A 17,359-nucleotide genomic window follows, 5' to 3' on the forward strand; every position below is an offset into this window, starting at 1 on the left:
ACTAGTTTCAGTATGTTTTTCTGCATGTATCATAAGGACTATGGTTTAAATTAATCACACTCACCAGTAACCAAGCTCACAATGCTGTTAAGTGACAAAAAACACAGGTTATTAAAAACATATGTGCTTACTTCCCAAACTAGCGTTTAAACAACAAATTCAGTTATTACAGAGGAACTTCATAGCTGTATTAATTCTCCATAAGTTCACATCTTAAATGATGGAATTAAACATATAAGACAATCCAACTCTGCATTTTAAACACTGCTTTCAGTGTGTTTTCCTGCACTGTCATAAGGGCCATGGTTTAAAATAGTTTATCTTACATTTGTATGATACATAATTAAATATAAAAGAAAACAATTTAGGATTCAGAATTTTTTCAGTATCACATCATCATTCATAAATATCCTCCTTAGTTTATAGAGTATACTCTAAGATATTTTCATTGGAGTAGTATTCCTAATGGATCAACTCAGCCAAAATTTTCATTAAAATGATACATCTATTGAGATCAAGAGAGGAAGCTCAAAATCTCATTGTTCTACATATATTTGCCCTCTAGATTCATCTTTCAGCAAACACAGAGTATCTGCAACTGTGCCATGGGTTATGTTGGAGACAAAGATAAATTAATAATCAGCATGCATTAGTGGAAAGAGGTGAAATAATTTATGTTATTAATTGCTTAGTTCATTGCCTATAACAGAATAAACGCTCAGGAGGTTTTAGCTTCCTCAATGGTGGCAGTGACAATGATGACCCATAGGAAAACATTCCAGAATTTCTGTGCTTTCAGTTTTCACAAATATACTGTGCCATTAATTTAATTTTTAATAGCAACAAGTTTTCTTCCTGCCAGGAAAGATGGGTGGACAAATGAACAAAAACAATACATAATACAATGCATAATGCAATTAGAGAGGTAAAGCCAAAGTATTGTGGTCCCTCCAAAAAGGGTGTAAAAATGAGGAAAGACTGCTTTCTTGCAGAGGTTGGTATTGAATCTAGGTTTTGAAAGATGGGAAGCACTTAATCAAAGAGTTCAGCTAGATTACAGAATACATAAAAGGAGTTGCCAGGTAACAGAGCAGCTGATCTCGAATGCCAAGCTTAGAGTTTATTTTAGATTTTATTCACCAAAAAAATAGGAAGCTTGTAAAAGCATTTGAAGAAGGAAGTAAAATATACAAATTCATGTTCACATATATGCAAGCATATATGTCTGTGTGCATATATATTTCAAAGTACAGTCCTATCCTATTCCAAAGTACTTTCTTCCTTCCTAGTCAATAATTCACTTTTCCATTCTGGGGACACGATGAGCGAGCTGCAGAGGGCAGGCTCGAAGAGCTGGGTGCATATGAGGTCAGGCACTGTGTCCTCGTCTTGGCAGGCACGCAGGCCTCAGGTGGGGAGGCTGGGTGACAACCTGGACTCTGCAGGGCCTGAGCAGACTTTGCCCCAGGAGACCTGTGGACACCCTTGGGGAAGGCTGGAAGCTGCCAGCCCGTGTCTCATGACAGAAGCCTTATTTGTTCTGTAGCGCTTGCACAGGAAGGACTGTACTAGAAGACTGAAATGCTACCTGTCCTAGAGGCTGGGAGAGAGACAGCTCCTGTTTAGATCTGAAAAGATCTGGGAGCAGAAAAGGTTGCTTGTCTGCATCTTAAAACTTGGATGATTCTTTTTTTACTGCTTGAAGTGTTAGTTTCCTACGACTGGAATAACAAACTGAGTGGGTTAAAACAACAGAAATGTATTCCCTTCAAGTTCTGGAGGCTGGAAGTCCATCAAGGTGTTCTCAAGGCCATGCTCTCTTTGAAGACTCTAAGGGAGGAGTCCTTTCTAGTCTCTCCTAGTTTCTGGAGATTGTTGGCAATTCTCGGTATTCCTTGGCTTGTCGGCAGATGCATGACTCTAACCTCTCCCTCTGTCTTCACACAGCCTTCTTCTCTGTTTGTGTCTGGGTCCAAATTTCCCTCTTCTTACCAGGATGCCAGTCATTAGATTAGTGCCCACACTGACACAGTGTGAACTCATCTTAACTCGATTACATCTGTAAAGACTGATTTCCAAATAAAGCCATATTCATAGGTTCCAAGAATTGAACACAATTCAACCCACGACAGTTGGCTTGCTGATCACCAAAGAGAAACTGCTGTGTCTCCCATCATTCTCTTTGATCTAGAGACCTAATATGCTAACTAAGGTAGGAGAATGGTAAAGAGAGGCTGCATTCATAGAGATTTCTGACAACAAAACTGGCAGGATATATCTTCCATCAAATATGGGAACTTTTCAGTTCATTGCAGGAACTTTTTCCTGCATTGTTTCCCATGTCCTTTTCAGACCCCACTTTTATTCACATTAGACCTTCTGATTCTATCCTACAAGTGACAGAGTCTTAGTTCATTTTTACTTCAAATCTTTTTTCTCTTTATTTAGATTCAAATTGAATCATTAGTATTAGCTGTTTTCAGGTTTATTGGCTTTTTCTTCTGTCATCTTCAATTTTCTCTTAAGCCCATCTGGCAGCTTATTTTCCCTTTCAGATTGTGTTTTTTCAGTTCTCTAATTTCCATTTGGTTCTTTTTTGTTTGTTCAAATCGGGTTGGTATTTATCTGTTGAAACTTCCTCTACTGACTTATTGTGATCACATTTTTCTTTACATTTGTATATGGTTATAACAGTTGCTTTAAAATCTTGTCTGCAGATTACAATTTCTTGGAGTAAGGCTCTACTGATTACTTTTTCTGAGTATGGGTGTCACTTCTCTGTTCTCTTCATATATTTAGTCATTGTCTTTTGCATCCTGATTCTTGTAGAGAATATGTTACATTTCTCTGAAGAGTAGAAATGATTTGTTTGTTTGTTTTAGCAGGAAAATACCTAGGAAAACTCAAAGTCCAAATTCTGTTTGCCCTGTGGCGGTCAACTGCTAAAATCTGTCCAATCCTTTCAGCATTAGGATTGCCCTCTACCACACACGCATACTTCAGAGGCCAACCAGATATTCGGATAGAGTTAACACAAAGAATTTTGAGCTCTCCCAATGTGTTTCTCTCCTTTCTGAGATTTTCACCCTCACTCTCCAATCTCTGTGCTAAGTACTAAGTCACTTCAGTCATGCCCGACTCTTTGTGACCCTATGGACTGTAGGCCGCCAGGCTCCCCTGTCCATGGGATTTTCCAGGCAAGAATACTGGAGTGGATTGTCATATCCTACTCCAGGGGATTCTCCCAACCCAGAGATCTAACCAGCATCTCTTATTGTCTCCTGCATTGGCAGGCGGCTTCCTTACCACTAGCACCACCTAGGAAGCCCAGTCACTATGGTAACCCTGAAAACAATGCTGAGTGGGAATATGGGAAACTCACCTAATGCTTCTTTGAAGTATCACTATATCTTCATTTCTGCCCACCTTTTTTTGCTTTCAAATAGCTTCAGATAGTTGTGATATATATACACGCACATACACACACATACACACATACACAGAACCACACACACACAATATGTGTGTATGCAACTACATGTGTGGATATAAAATTATGCATATATTACAGATTTATGTATATATTGTTTATGCGTATAACGTTCTCATTGGAATGATTGATCTGATCTGAGTTACTCTACCATTACTAGAAGGAGAATCCATACCTAACACAGCAATTATGCATTCCCTTTTTAAAAATTAGGGAAAAAAGTAAATAATAAAGTCCTTAAATGAAAAATGAAACATAAGAAAAAAAATAACTCAATACAAAAATGACCAAAAGAATGAATAAACCACCATTTAGTAGAGGGGAAAACACAAATTGTCAATAAATGTATAAAAAATTATCAACTCTAGCAATAGTTGAGTAACTTCAAATTAAGATAATAAAATTATACCTATTTTTAAAAAATGAAGACAAATAACAAAACCAAGAGATGGATCGATGGGAATTGATCTGCTTGTAGAAACAAAAAATGGTACTTTGGAAAAGAACTTCATATTATCTTGAGAAGCTGATCACTTGCTATGATTCAGCAATTCCATTCCAAAATATAAACAACCTAAAAAAATCTCCTTATTTGTGCATCAGGAGAAGTGTATTAGAATGTTTAGAGAAGTATGTTTCATAATAACAGTAAAAACTGGAAAATCAAATCTCTGTTCCTAAAATGACAAATTTTGATACAATCACAAAGTTAATATCACACAGCAATGAAAAGAAATGACCTACCACTACAGACACTAATGTGTATTATCTTAGAAATAATATCAAGTAGAAAAAGACTAGAAAGGTAAGTATGAAACCATTTTTATAAAGCTTAAAAAATATAGGTATAAGTTATATCTTATTTCAATTCATGTGGATATGTGGTAATTTTTAAGAGAATGATTAATGAAAAATTCAGCATAGAGGTTACCTCTTAGAAAGAAACAGGAGATGGATAAGGAAAGAATAAAAAGATATTTGGCATTTTTCTAATTCTTACAGAGATGATGGGTTCATAGGCATACTTTTTAAAATGTACTATGTAAGTATTTACATTTACAGAAAATTTTGTATGTATAAAATAAAATGTAGAAGAGGCAGAAAATGGAGAGGGCTTAGAAAAAATTGAATAATATTATAATAGCAGGAAGAATCTCTTGCTCCTGTTTTCAGCTAAGTAAATACTTCTTGGCTAAATATATATTTTTGTAAATCCCAATTTGAATGGCATTTAAATAATTAGGTCATCAAATGCCTTTAAAATTAGCCTACTTTTTGGAGTTACAAGGTTTTCAAAGGTCATATTTCTGTTAAAAATGATATTCTGGGTATTCAAAAACTAGCAATTTGTAAAAATCATATTTTGATAAAATAGTTTTGACTTCAATTTTATGTACTCTTGTATATCATAGTGGCACTTGTAACTTAGTAATAAAGCTTATTACTTAAATAAGCCCTCCCCTTTGATTTACAAGTAGTTTGATAGTATATACCTAAAAACTATTGACATAGAAAATATTAAACTCTATTATTTCCATGTGAAAAGAAAACATACCAAAGATTTCATCTATTGTGGTTTTAGGCATTCAGTACTGCTGTCTGGAAATTATGGAACAATATTATGACCTAGTCTAATTCCTGTAGAAAATATAGGTGCATTTATATGTATATATACTCATTTAATATTAGTAATGCATAGAAGAAGAAATGTAGAAAAAGAATAGACACCAGAGTATTAACATTTATTACCTCTAGGATTCCTGGAAGAGGAAATGGCAACCCATTCCAGTATCCTTGCCTGGAAAATCCCATGGCCTGAGGAGCCTGGTGGGCTACAGTCCAAAGTATTGCAAATAGTCAGACACGACTGAAGCGACTTAACACACATACACACATCTCTAGGACTGGGATTAGACCTAACTTAATTTTGTAAGCAATATAGTTCTATAAAAAGTTTAATTTTTCAGTAGTTTGTGCTTTTTTATAATAATAAAAATAATGAAAAAATTTAGCCTATTATTTCTAGATAAAGTTTCTGAATCAAATCCTCTCCATCAATATCTCATCTAAACTGATACGAGTTTTTTTCTTTTCAAAATGTGGGTCATTTTGAAAGAAATGCTTTCAGAAGAAAACCGCATATGATTAATGCTAACTTGAAAAGATACTCTAAAATTCTGTGGTCTTCTTAACATCACATGTTGAATAAAGCTATTTGGGATCATATGATCATATTGCAGACTTCCCAAAAAGGCCACAGAGCCTATTTCTAGTAATGTTATAGAGTTCATCTTGAAAGCAGCTGGGAATATTTAGGGAAATAGTCACAATTGGAATGTAATTAAACTCTTAGTCATTAGGGTAAAGAACATACCAGACAACAATCAATATGCCAGGCTTTCTTAGGCCAAACAGAATGTGAATTATAAACCTAGAAATAAATTCCAGAAAGGAAAAAAATTCCTTATTTGTTTCTCCTACTTACCAAGTATGTTTTGAGTTCCAATGGGTCAGTTTCTCCAATCTGATGATCTTGGAACCCTGAAGAATAAAATTATAGGTGATTAAGAGCAGGGACAATGCCCATTTGGAGTAAAGTTAACATCTTTCCTATTCGAGTGTGGTCTGTGGGCCAGATGGGAGTTTGGTAGAAATGCAAACCTTGGCCCACCCAGACTTACTGAGTCAGAATCTTCATCTCCACGAGACCCCCATGTGATTTATGTGCACATTAAATTGAGGGACTCACTAGTGTAGATTAAGTTTATTTCAAATAAAGTTACGTAAAAAAACCACTTGCTTTTTCTTCAGGTCACTAAATTCTACAGTAATATATACAAATAATATGAGAAAGATGTTGCTGTTGCTCTTTTCTTTTAATCTCTTTTCTACTAAAAAAAAAACTATGATATATCTTTTTATGGATATTTGTTTCTATAAACTAGAAAAAAACAGGAAAGGAGGAATTTCCCTTAGGATAAAGGACACAGGCAAGATCTTCAAGGGCAAATACCAAGCTGGAATCATTGTTCTGTTAAAAATCCTTTTCTGCTGTTGTTGCTGTTTTTAATTAAAGGATAAAAGAAAAGAGTTATCCCAGTAGATATTAACATTTTAATGTATGAAGTTTGAGTTAAGAAGAACTGGAAGAATCCAGTTATGATGCTGCCATTAGCGTTTACAGAGAACACAAAACTAAAAAGTTCTAAAAATACTTAGAAACAAGGCCTTTCCTAATTCACTGTGTAATCCATAGGCAAGCACCATCCGTTTCTGCCCCGCCATACACTTCCAGGTGTTCCCCATTTCCTCTGAAATCCTTCTCATCCAGAGCACCAGCTCTCTCCTCGGCCAGAGCATTAACCCCCTAACTGGTCCTCCTAACTAACTGGTCTCCCTTCATACCTCCTTGCCTCTCTCCAGTCCTTCTCAGATGACAATCGGAACGACCTTTGTAAACATAAACCAGATTGCCGACTTTATGACTTAAAGTCTTCCGCTGGCTCCTACACAATGGCCCAATGGGCCCTCTGGGAAAGACCCCCACCTCCTTCACCACCGGTTACCCCCCTACTCTTCCCAGGCACACCCACACCAGCCTCAGATCCTTATTTCTGGCTCTTTTCTGCCTCTGGGTCTTTGCATCTGTTCTTCTCACTTCACCCTAACACATACACTCTGGCTTTTTTCACACTCAGCTCACTCTCACCCTTCAACTCAAAGACCTTTGCAGACAGGCTTTTCCAGCCTGGCGACATTATTTGAAATAGCACCTGACCCCTCACACCCCAGTGACTTTATCTCATCACTCTGTCTTTCCTAGCATCCCATGTGTGAAAGTGTTAGTCGCTCAGTCATGTCCAACTCTTTGCGACCCCAACGACTATAGCCCACCAGGCTCCTCTGTCCATGGAATTCTCTAGGCAAGAATAGTGGTTTGGGTAGCCATTTCCTTCTCCAGGGGATCTTTCCAACCCAGGAATTGAACCTGGATCTCTTGCATTGCAGGCAGATTCTTTACCAACTGAGCCACCAGGGAACTCCCACAGTACAAAACATAATAATCTTTCTGATTGGGTCCCCTGTTAACTACCTGTCTTCCCAGCTGGACTCTGTGGTCTGTGAAAATAGGACTGGCCTATGTTTTTCACTGCTCTGCCCCTAGCACACAGAGGTGCCCAATAAACATGTGATGATGAAGCAATGAATGAAATGAAATGAATTAACATTACCAAGACATGTTTCTTAGATGGTTATTATTATTGTTAATTATTTCTTAGTAACTTCTTTCAAATAGAAAAAAACTTAAAACATCCCAGAGGTATCACTGTACTATAAGTCATCATTAATATCACCTTCATATCTTTCATCAATATAATAATCTCTAGATATCATGGCCACTAAATTTAGGAGAATATGTTAACCAAGTCATCTAGCTCCAAATCACCTTTGATAGTGCCCACAGATATCTTCCTAAGAACCACATCTAATGTCACACTTCACAGATAGTTGTCTACACAATCTGCTTTCCTTTCTCCCTTCCTAACAGAACCTGCATTATTGTGGGTACAGAAATGTGTCCAGATAGCATTTCTCAGCGTTCCTTGCAGTAAGTTGAGGGCCATGAAACACAGTTCTGGCCAGAGAGACAGAAACCTAAATCTTTAAAGAAAGTTTTGCATTCTTCATAAGGACTCCACTAGTTGTTATGAGTTGCTTCCACTAATTTCCAACCTGAGACTTGAATATGGTGTCTTCAGCCACAACAGCCACCACTCAACCACAAAGAAAATACGAAGAGAATCACAAAGACCTTGGATTTGATACCCTTGAGACGCTGAACCAAAACCAGCAACTACTAGTCTTCCAAAGAAAGGAGGAGGGAAGGAAGGAAAAAAGGAAAAAAAATTGACACACACACAAAAAATGAAAAATCTCAATAACACTGTACCTGTGAAAGAAATTAAATCTCTAATTTCTCTCTCAGGAAGAAAACTTTAGACCTGGGTTACATCAGTGATGCCTTGAAACCTTCAAGGAAGAAATAACACCAATCTAACACAAAGACTTCCAGAAAAAAAGAGATAAGGAAATATTTCCAATCTCATTTTGTGAGGGCAGCATGCGATATCAACATTGAACAAGAATTTTGTATGAAAGAAATACAACTATAACAAGCAAATCTCTCCTCTGAACACATATATAAAATTCATGACACAAAAATATAAGCACAAAATTAAATTCAGTTGTAAATCAAAAGGATAAATACCAAAACTAAGATTTATCTCCACTAAATGTGACCAGGTGATTTAATATTTAAAATCTTTTAATAAAATTCAACAAACGAAAGAAAAAGAGAAATGTTTTCTCATATGTTGTTGTTATTTACTAAGTCATGTCCAACTCTTTGCCATCCCATGGACTCCTGTGTCCACGGGACTTCCCAGGCAATAATACTCTTGTGAGTTGCCATTTCCTTCTCCAGGGGATCCTCCGGACCCAGGGATCAAACTTGTGTCTCCTGCATTGCAAACTGATTCTTTTACCAACTGAGCCACCATGGAAGCCTGAAAACTCATATGGTCATCTCAAAAGAGCTAGGAAAAAATAATCATTTGATAAAACTCATGTTCATTCACAGTAGAAAAACTTTTTAGCAAATTAGGAATACTGACAAACTTCCATAATCTGATAACCACAAAAACAACAAAACAGAAAAAGCCAAAGGCAAACATCATAATTTATAACAGAAGAAGGTGTGTTTAGTCAACTGGCACATAGTAGGTACCCAATAAAGAGCTGCTGAATGAATATAGTTTAATTTATCTTATTTGAAAACAAAAACACTAAAATATGCCTATTATAAAATAAAGCTTTCTGAGTAAGACAGTAACTGCTACTAGGTAATATTTCCAAATAAATGGAACAACATAGATACGCTATCGTGTGTAAGATGGATAGCTAGCGGGAATCTGCTGTAATAGCACGGGAAGCTCCGCTCATTGCTTCCTGGTGACCTAAATGAGTGGGATGGAGGGGGATGGGAGAGAGGTCTAAGAGCGAGGGGATATATGTTTACACAGAGCTGATTCACTTTATTGTACATCAGAAGCCTGCACAATATCATAGAGCAACTGTGTGTGTGTGTGTTAGTCACTCAATCATGTCCAACTCTTTGTGACCCCATGGACTGTAACCTGCCAGGCCCCTCTGTGCATGAAATTCTCCAGGCAAGAATATTGGAGTGGGTTGCCATTCTCTTCTCCAGCAGATCTTCCTGACCCAGGGATTGAATCTGGGTCTCCTGCATTGCAGACCTGGGTTTGAACCCTGGCTCAGGAAGATTCCCCAGAGAAGGGAATAGCTCCCCAGTCCAATATCAGTTCAGTTCAGTTCAGTCGCTCAGTCGTGTCTGGCCCCATGAATATACCCCTCAATTAAATACATAACTAAATAATCTGGTAATGGCACCAATTGTTGAGAATTTACTGTGATCCAGTCACTTCACATTTGTTACCTTATTTAATTATTACAAAAGCCTCACAAGGCAGATATTATTAATATATGCAATTTACAGATGAGGGAAATAAGGCCTAGAGTCACACAGCTTGCCTAACTCACAAAGATACTAAATGGCAGAAGGGTTTGACCTCAAATAATCTGTCTCTCACAATACTTTTTCAACCTCATGTGTTACCCTATCTTCGATTTCTAAACCATTTTTCACTTACAGTATATAGTTTTTAAAAACCAATAGGAAAAAAGAAAAGCAATAATCAGAGTTCAACTTCCTAAAAGGAGATATGAGACATAATGAAAGTGCTTGTAATGGCACCTAGTGGAGCCAAGATGGTGGTTTTAATAAAATTGAGAAAGAGTGGATTGCTTTCCCACAGAAATTGTGGAAACACAGAGGCCGTCCAGTCTAAGAAATATAAAATTGTTCATGTTTTTGATCTCTGGACCAAAGGAAAAACTACAAATTCCAATGTTTGGAACATTAAATGGAAGAGTTTTAAAGGAAACCATTATAATCATGGTACCCACCAGCACGATGAGAATCCAAGCCCTGTCAACATTTCTTTTTAAGTTCACTATTAGGACTTTCTAACTTATCCAGCATTATTCAGCTAGAGCTTAAAAATCTTAAATGTAAGATCTTAACTTGTGAGTGATATTATTCCAAGAATCATGCAGAGGAGAATGGATATCATGTGATACAGACACAATAGAAAAATACTTGGCTTCTGCAGCATTTTAACAGGTATTAGCCATCTTTTACTTTATTTTTCTTGCTTTGGAAGAAGGTTTAGGGGAGGAGGGTTGACCTGGGATGGAAGATTATATTGTCAACTCAATCATGAGCAAAATTTTTAAAGTTTAGTACGTTATGTACAGTTTGATAAACTCTTTAATAACCTAGATACTGTCTCCATTTTCTGAGTCTACACAAAGGGTTGAAATCTCATAAAGAAAGATTATTTTTAAGAACTCTGGCACTCTCCTTTTTGTCTGAATCATAAAAAAAGAAAGAAAGAACAGTCTTTTCTAATCCTGTCCAGTACATTCCAGCTAAATAGCAGCAAGAAACAGAATAAAAGAAACTACTATTTGGTCATTTCAGAACTTCAACAAACATTGAGTTAAAATCTTTCCTCAATAAAAATTAAGACTAGAGAGCCCTGATCCTTCTGAAAATGCTTCTGTTATCTCTAACCGCCATGTTCCTTGACATTATTATTTTTTTCATCTCCCTTCCTTGAGATGACTTGACTTTAAAACTAAATGAAAGGTGAAAATAGAAATGTAGCAAATTATATCTTACAAAGGCAAATGAAATAAACTTATTTAACAACTCAACCTGCAATTATAGTTCATGCCACCATTTATCATGCTTGAAAATCATGATGAATGTTTTTGTAAGATTACAGTACATGGCTAAGTCAGAAGAGGATGAATGTAACAATGCAACCCATCCAATTCATTACAGTCAGTGCACACAGTCACATAATATGGAAGAAACCAAGAAAAAATGGGCCCTTCACTGACACTGAAAAATAACATAATGTATTGTCCAAAGCCATTCTACTTTTTTGGAATCAAATAAACATAACCTTATGTGATTTATTTTCTTAATTGACCCAATGAGATTTTTACCTCACTGGATCTTGAAAAAATACAGTGCACAAGAAGTTTTAACTTTAAACTCCCTCTGCCTCCTGGGATTACTAAAAGTCAATTGGTTGATTATTAAAGGGCAAAGTAATTTAGATTTACTTCCTGGTAGGGCCTGATAATCCTCACCAAAAGAGCTGTCAGACTGTTTTTACCTAAACTAGAATTTTTCCTTCTGAGTTTATTTTACATAACAAATTTATACATCAAATATTCACTTAATGGGTAAAACCTCATAAAAATAGACCCGTTTTAAGTAAACTGTCCAATAAATAAGGAAAGTCTTGAAACTATGGGAAGTGTATCTCTTTCTACAATTATGCTCTAAATCTTATGATTCACACAACTTTCTCATGTCGATTTTTTTGGCTACAAGTACATCCTAACATTAAATAAAAATGATTTCAAAGCAAACTAGTTCATGTGTCAGCATAGTCTAAATATGGAAGGCATCATCTTATAAGTAGAAATGGTGCTAAAATTCTGAAGTTAGAAGATTTACTGTAAGTAAGAAGTCAAAAGTTCAGATATTCAAAGTTGATCCAAAACTTTTGGGTTGGAAATATCACAGAAGTGGGCTTTTCCATGAAATGGCCTGTATTTCCTGTTTTTAGCTAAGCTGGAAGTGTAGTAGGAACAATACTCATTATGGCATGTCATTGCATCTACTTTGGGTTTGAAAACACCAAGCAGAGACTATGAGCATGACGAATCAAAAAAAAAAAAAAAAAAAAAATGAGTAGAGAGGTGTTCTGGGCTAAGAAAAGGAGAGTTAATGGGAACAGAATTTCCTAACTTGACCACCAGTTAACCATAGCTTGGACATCCAACGTGCTATGAGTCACTAGCAACTAGCTCCAAAATAACACAAGAACATCTTGGGCTAGATCATTACTGGAGTATATTGTTAATAATATTTCCAGAAAAAAAAAATTAAGCAGAAACAGTTTGAATAACTGTTCAAGGGATAAAATGGTGCAAATGTAAATTTCATTTTCAGAATAATCTGGAAACGAGATGAAGCAAACAACTTGCTAGACAGATAGACAAACAACTTGGTAGACATTCACCATACTCATTTAGAAATTTTAGGCAAAAATCACAGCTCTCATCAACAGGGTTGATAATAGCTCTTCACAAGAAGAGTGTGGAATTGTTAGACAGAACACAGACTGCATTTTCAAAAGCAAAGTCTCAAAATGTTCATGGATTGTGAATACAGAGGTATATTTTGCATTTTCCAGAAGGCCACTTAATGACATTGTCTGTAATTTAATTTCCTTCACTCTTCAAAACTAAAACTCCTTAGTTGGTAAATTCAAACTACTAACATTCAATCACTTAGTTAAAAAAAAAATCACTTAGTTAATATATATATTGGTTATGCATACTCACTTAAGAAAGAAAATTAGAGAGCTGTTCTCCTTTTCTACTTGATTGCTCCATAATCAAGGGCACATTGTGAAGTTGGACGTCACTTAGTGATGCAATACCTAAGGGTCCCCTTAGAAATACTACTTGTCCCCTAGCAGATCAATCCTCAAAGACGAAAAAGAACAAAAAAAATTAATAATAATGAAACACAGAAAAAGAAAACAAGTGTTTAGGATTTGCATCCAGGAAGAGAAAGCCTCAGTAGCATAATACATAGACACTAACTACAAATGAAGTTTGTGAGTCCTTGCAAAGAAGAGTGAAAAGTAAGAAAAAATGAAATGAGATAGCAGAACTGAGACACTGGTCTGGGTGTCATTATCTTCCTGATCCATTCCTGTGTGGGGGTCTGTCCATCCTAGAAAAAGCAGCAGGCTAAGCAGGGTGGGTCAGGATGGCATCCCAGGTGTCTAGAACTTGGTCATGCAGTGGCCCAATCAAGATCAAACAGAAGAGCAGAGGCACATTGCTCAGAAGTGGCCCTGGAGAAAGTTCTCCTTCAAGACTAGGGTATGAAGCCAAGCAGGAAAAGAGCCCACAGATTCTGGAATAGGGAGCTAGGCCAGAATCACAGGCTCAAAGATGATGAGAGGGCCTAGCCCTTTGCAGAGAACAGGGAAGCATGCCTAGAATGTGCTCTTGGTGGGTACCAGAATTGAGGACATGTCCCAGAGCCTGGGGCAGAGATCCAGCCCTGGAGTGTCCTGTTTCATCCTGTTTCTATGGTTCTGGGCAATCTCCCTTTGTCCACAGCTGCTGTCTCTCCCCTTTGTTTACACCCTTGACTTCATATGTGTGTGACTTGTGTATCCTGAGGAGTTTGTACTCCAGATGTGAGTGACACTTACCATGAAAACAGATTAATCAAGTGCACGTACAGTGTGTTTATTCATTGTTTCTATGGCTGGATTAATTACTGAGCAATTTTACTCAATTGAGTAATTGAGTCAATGGTTAAAAAAGACAGAGAGATAAAGAAATAACAGGTTTCTTGTTTGGGGGCAGTCAGGCTTCCTTCCTGGAACAGGGCTGGCGGCAGGCTCTGAAACTGGCCTGTGCTCCATTGTGAGGCCACATTCAATTGAGGGTAAAACCTAGAATAGTATTGCTGGCTTGAACTAGAAGACTATGTATATTCATTTTTTTTATTAGTTGGAGGCTAATTACAATATTGTGGTGGTTTTTGCCATACACTGACATGAATCAGCCATGGATTTACATGTGTTCCCCATCCTGAACCCTGATTCCATGACAAAAAACTATGTTCGTTTTCCTGAGAAGGACTTGCCTTGCTGAGGGAATTCTGACAACAAAGGAAACTCAAACTACGCAGAAAAGCCAAAAAATCAGAAATGATGTGACTCTCCTAATTTCTCAACTACCTGAAGATGAAACCCTGATAGTGAGTTATCGACTGGGGCAAAAACCATTCATTTTTTATTTCCCAACATCTAAGCATAATGTCTGGTATATGGTGGGCATTCTGTAAATACTCAATGAGCTGAACTACACCATGTTGTTTCATATTCCCATCACTGGTTTCCTTCCATCTGGGTGAAAGCTGTACTTGACCTTGGCTCAGCCTTCATTTCTTCAGAAAGACACTACCTGACCACCCCGACTTAACCCACTCCCCCTAATGCTTACAGTTAAACTACTACGTACTTTCCTTCTAAGTACCTATCCCAGCTTTATTTTTATATTTATTTGCAAGGCTCTTTGATATAAACAATCAAACCAAACCTTCAACAACCAAGTCTGAGGAGGCGAGGACTGTGTCTTTTTGTTTTCCGCTCATGCAGTAAATATTGTTTTTGTTGGCCCTCAGTAAATATTTGTTAAAGTAGTGAACCAAGAACCCGTAATTTTCATGGTTTCCTCTCATTCTAATAATACTCACAAGACCTCAAATAATATGAAATAAATTATTCAGCACCCAAATCACATAATAGAGCTGGGAAAGTAAGTTTGTGCCACAGGCCATTCAGTTAGGAACAATTCTGATAAGGCAAGGGAAAAATGCCAATGCCTTTCATTATAGCCAGAAGTACACCACCATGAATGTACCATAGAAATTTTCATAGAGAAATTTTTATTCTTTTTAATCATCCAACTAATATGCAGGGGAGCTGTGTAAATGAGCAGTTGGGTGAGAATACGCACAGTTTGCTTTCAACAAAGGTCAGCTTCTCTAGTTTGGCTCTGATCTTTTACCTGATCCTATGACAAAGAAGACAATTTTATGGCTGATTTATATCAGCTTTGGCCAAAAGTAAAAGTTCAGTTCTCCTCTTCAACCATAGAATATGTGCACCAGATGCCCCTGGCTCTTTTAGAAGGTAGAAAAGAATCTCAGTTCTGTCACTGCGTGACTTTAGAAAAATTACAAACTTTCTCTGTTGTGCCCATTTTTTAAATCAGTAAAATAAATAATTGATGTATTGATAATAATACAGTAACTTTGTGGAGATTAAATAAGGCTATATATTAATATCTAAAGCACTTGGCACAGCATCATAAGCTCTCAGTCAATGTTGTTATTATCATATGATTTGTGGCATTATTACCACTCTTTCCGTGTATTATTTTATTGGAAATCAATGAACTGGTTAGATTGAAGAGTACTGGTTAAGACTCAAATAAAAAAGATCCAATACCTTCATTGAATAATTCTACAAATGTTTATTGAGCTTCTGCAAGGCATCAGGGTTGACCAGCTCCCAGAATCAAATGGGTGACTTATTGAGAAGTTGGAAGGGAGAGGGTAGAGCTGATGAAGAATAAGTGAACCATAAGTTAATGATACCAAACTGAGGTCCAGATCCTGAAGACAAGAATTTCCCTGGCAGTCCACTGGTTGGGACTCCGTGTTTTTTCTGCAGGGAGCACAGGTTCAATCCATGTTTGGGAAACTATTAATAAGATTCCACACGATATGTGACATGGCACAAAAAACCAACCAAACAAACTCTGAAGATAGTGAGTATAAACAAAATGAGTCATGTACAGAAGTGAACCTCAGAGTCTTTGGGCATCATTGCTGCTGCTGCCAAGTCACTTCAGTCATGTCTGCCTCTGTGCAACCCCATAGACGTCAGCCCACCAGGCTCCCCCGTCCCTGGGATTCTCCAAGCAAGAACACTGGAGTGGATTGCCATTTCCATCTCCAATATGTGAAAGTGAAAAGTGAAAGTGAAATTGCTCAGTCGTGTCTGACTCTTAGCAACCCCATGGGCCGCAACCTACCAGGCTCCTCCATCCATGGGATTTTCCAGGCAAGATTACTGGAGTGGGGTGCCATTGCCTTCTCTGTTGGGCATCATTAAATCTTAGAAAACTGTATTAACTTTCCATGAGAGGAGATGTCAAGGTTGGAGAACTTTCTTATCCATGACCAGCTCCCACTTAATCTACAATACTATAGAAAAAAATCCACATCTTAAATGATCTTAAATCTCATCAGAAATGGTTTGTTGTGTTAATGTCAATCATTCATGGTAATATCAAGAATTATCATCCAAAAATGAAATGGAATTCATTTCAAGTGTATTCAGAAATGGAAGTCTAGTACACAGTTAAGGATGAAAATCCAGCCCACTGAGGAACAGTGAGGATAATTTCTAAATATGTTAAGTAATGAAAGGAAAAAGTAAAAGCAGTTTCTTAGACCAAACACTTATACCCCAGGTTTGCTCAAGGCTGGTCTTAAAGAGGCTGAAGTCCACAGGAGAGGAGCAGAAGTGAATTATCTAAAAGTCTCCAAATTCTCTGCAATGTCATGATTGGCTGATTAGTCTCCACCAACTACATATCTGGTTTCCACAAACAATGTGCATTCTGAGATGCCAGAATCACCCTGCTAAAAATACACAACTCAGGAAACCATACTCATGGACCCAAAATGTCTTGTGCTTTTTTTTTTTTTTTTTTTTTTGCACTAGACCAGAGATTAGGAGAGGGAAGAGATGGCTTGTCAGCTGTCAGAACTGTGCTGGGAAGGCTATTTGCAAACTAACATTCAGCCTGTCATACATACTTTTATAGATGCTGGAAGAAGACGTGACATGCCTACATCAGAGACAACTGACTTTATTTCTCTTAGCACTAATGGTAGCCAGGAGATCAGTATAGAAGGTCAGCTGACACCTGGACATATATAATAAGCTTTATAGGAGAGGGACTCTGAGTTTAGGGAACCTGAATCTTTTATACCGGGCAGTAAGCATGCCTGCTCTTTGCTCTGAAGGGAGACAGTATCTC

General features: G+C 37.2%; 1 long non-coding RNA gene across 1 annotated transcript in view; it reads right to left on the reverse strand.

The window, feature by feature from the left end:
- LOC136165228 (uncharacterized) overlaps positions 1–17,359 on the reverse strand; it is a 67,293-nt gene that overhangs the window by 26,786 nt on the left and 23,148 nt on the right. The window contains exon 3 of the long non-coding RNA XR_010662476.1: positions 5,976–6,031. This is a non-coding gene — a long non-coding RNA (uncharacterized lncRNA). The remainder of the gene's footprint in view (positions 1–5,975; positions 6,032–17,359) is intronic.

Source organism: Muntiacus reevesi, chromosome 3 (assembly GCF_963930625.1).
Source record: "Muntiacus reevesi chromosome 3, mMunRee1.1, whole genome shotgun sequence".
NCBI lineage: Eukaryota > Metazoa > Chordata > Mammalia > Artiodactyla > Cervidae > Muntiacus > Muntiacus reevesi.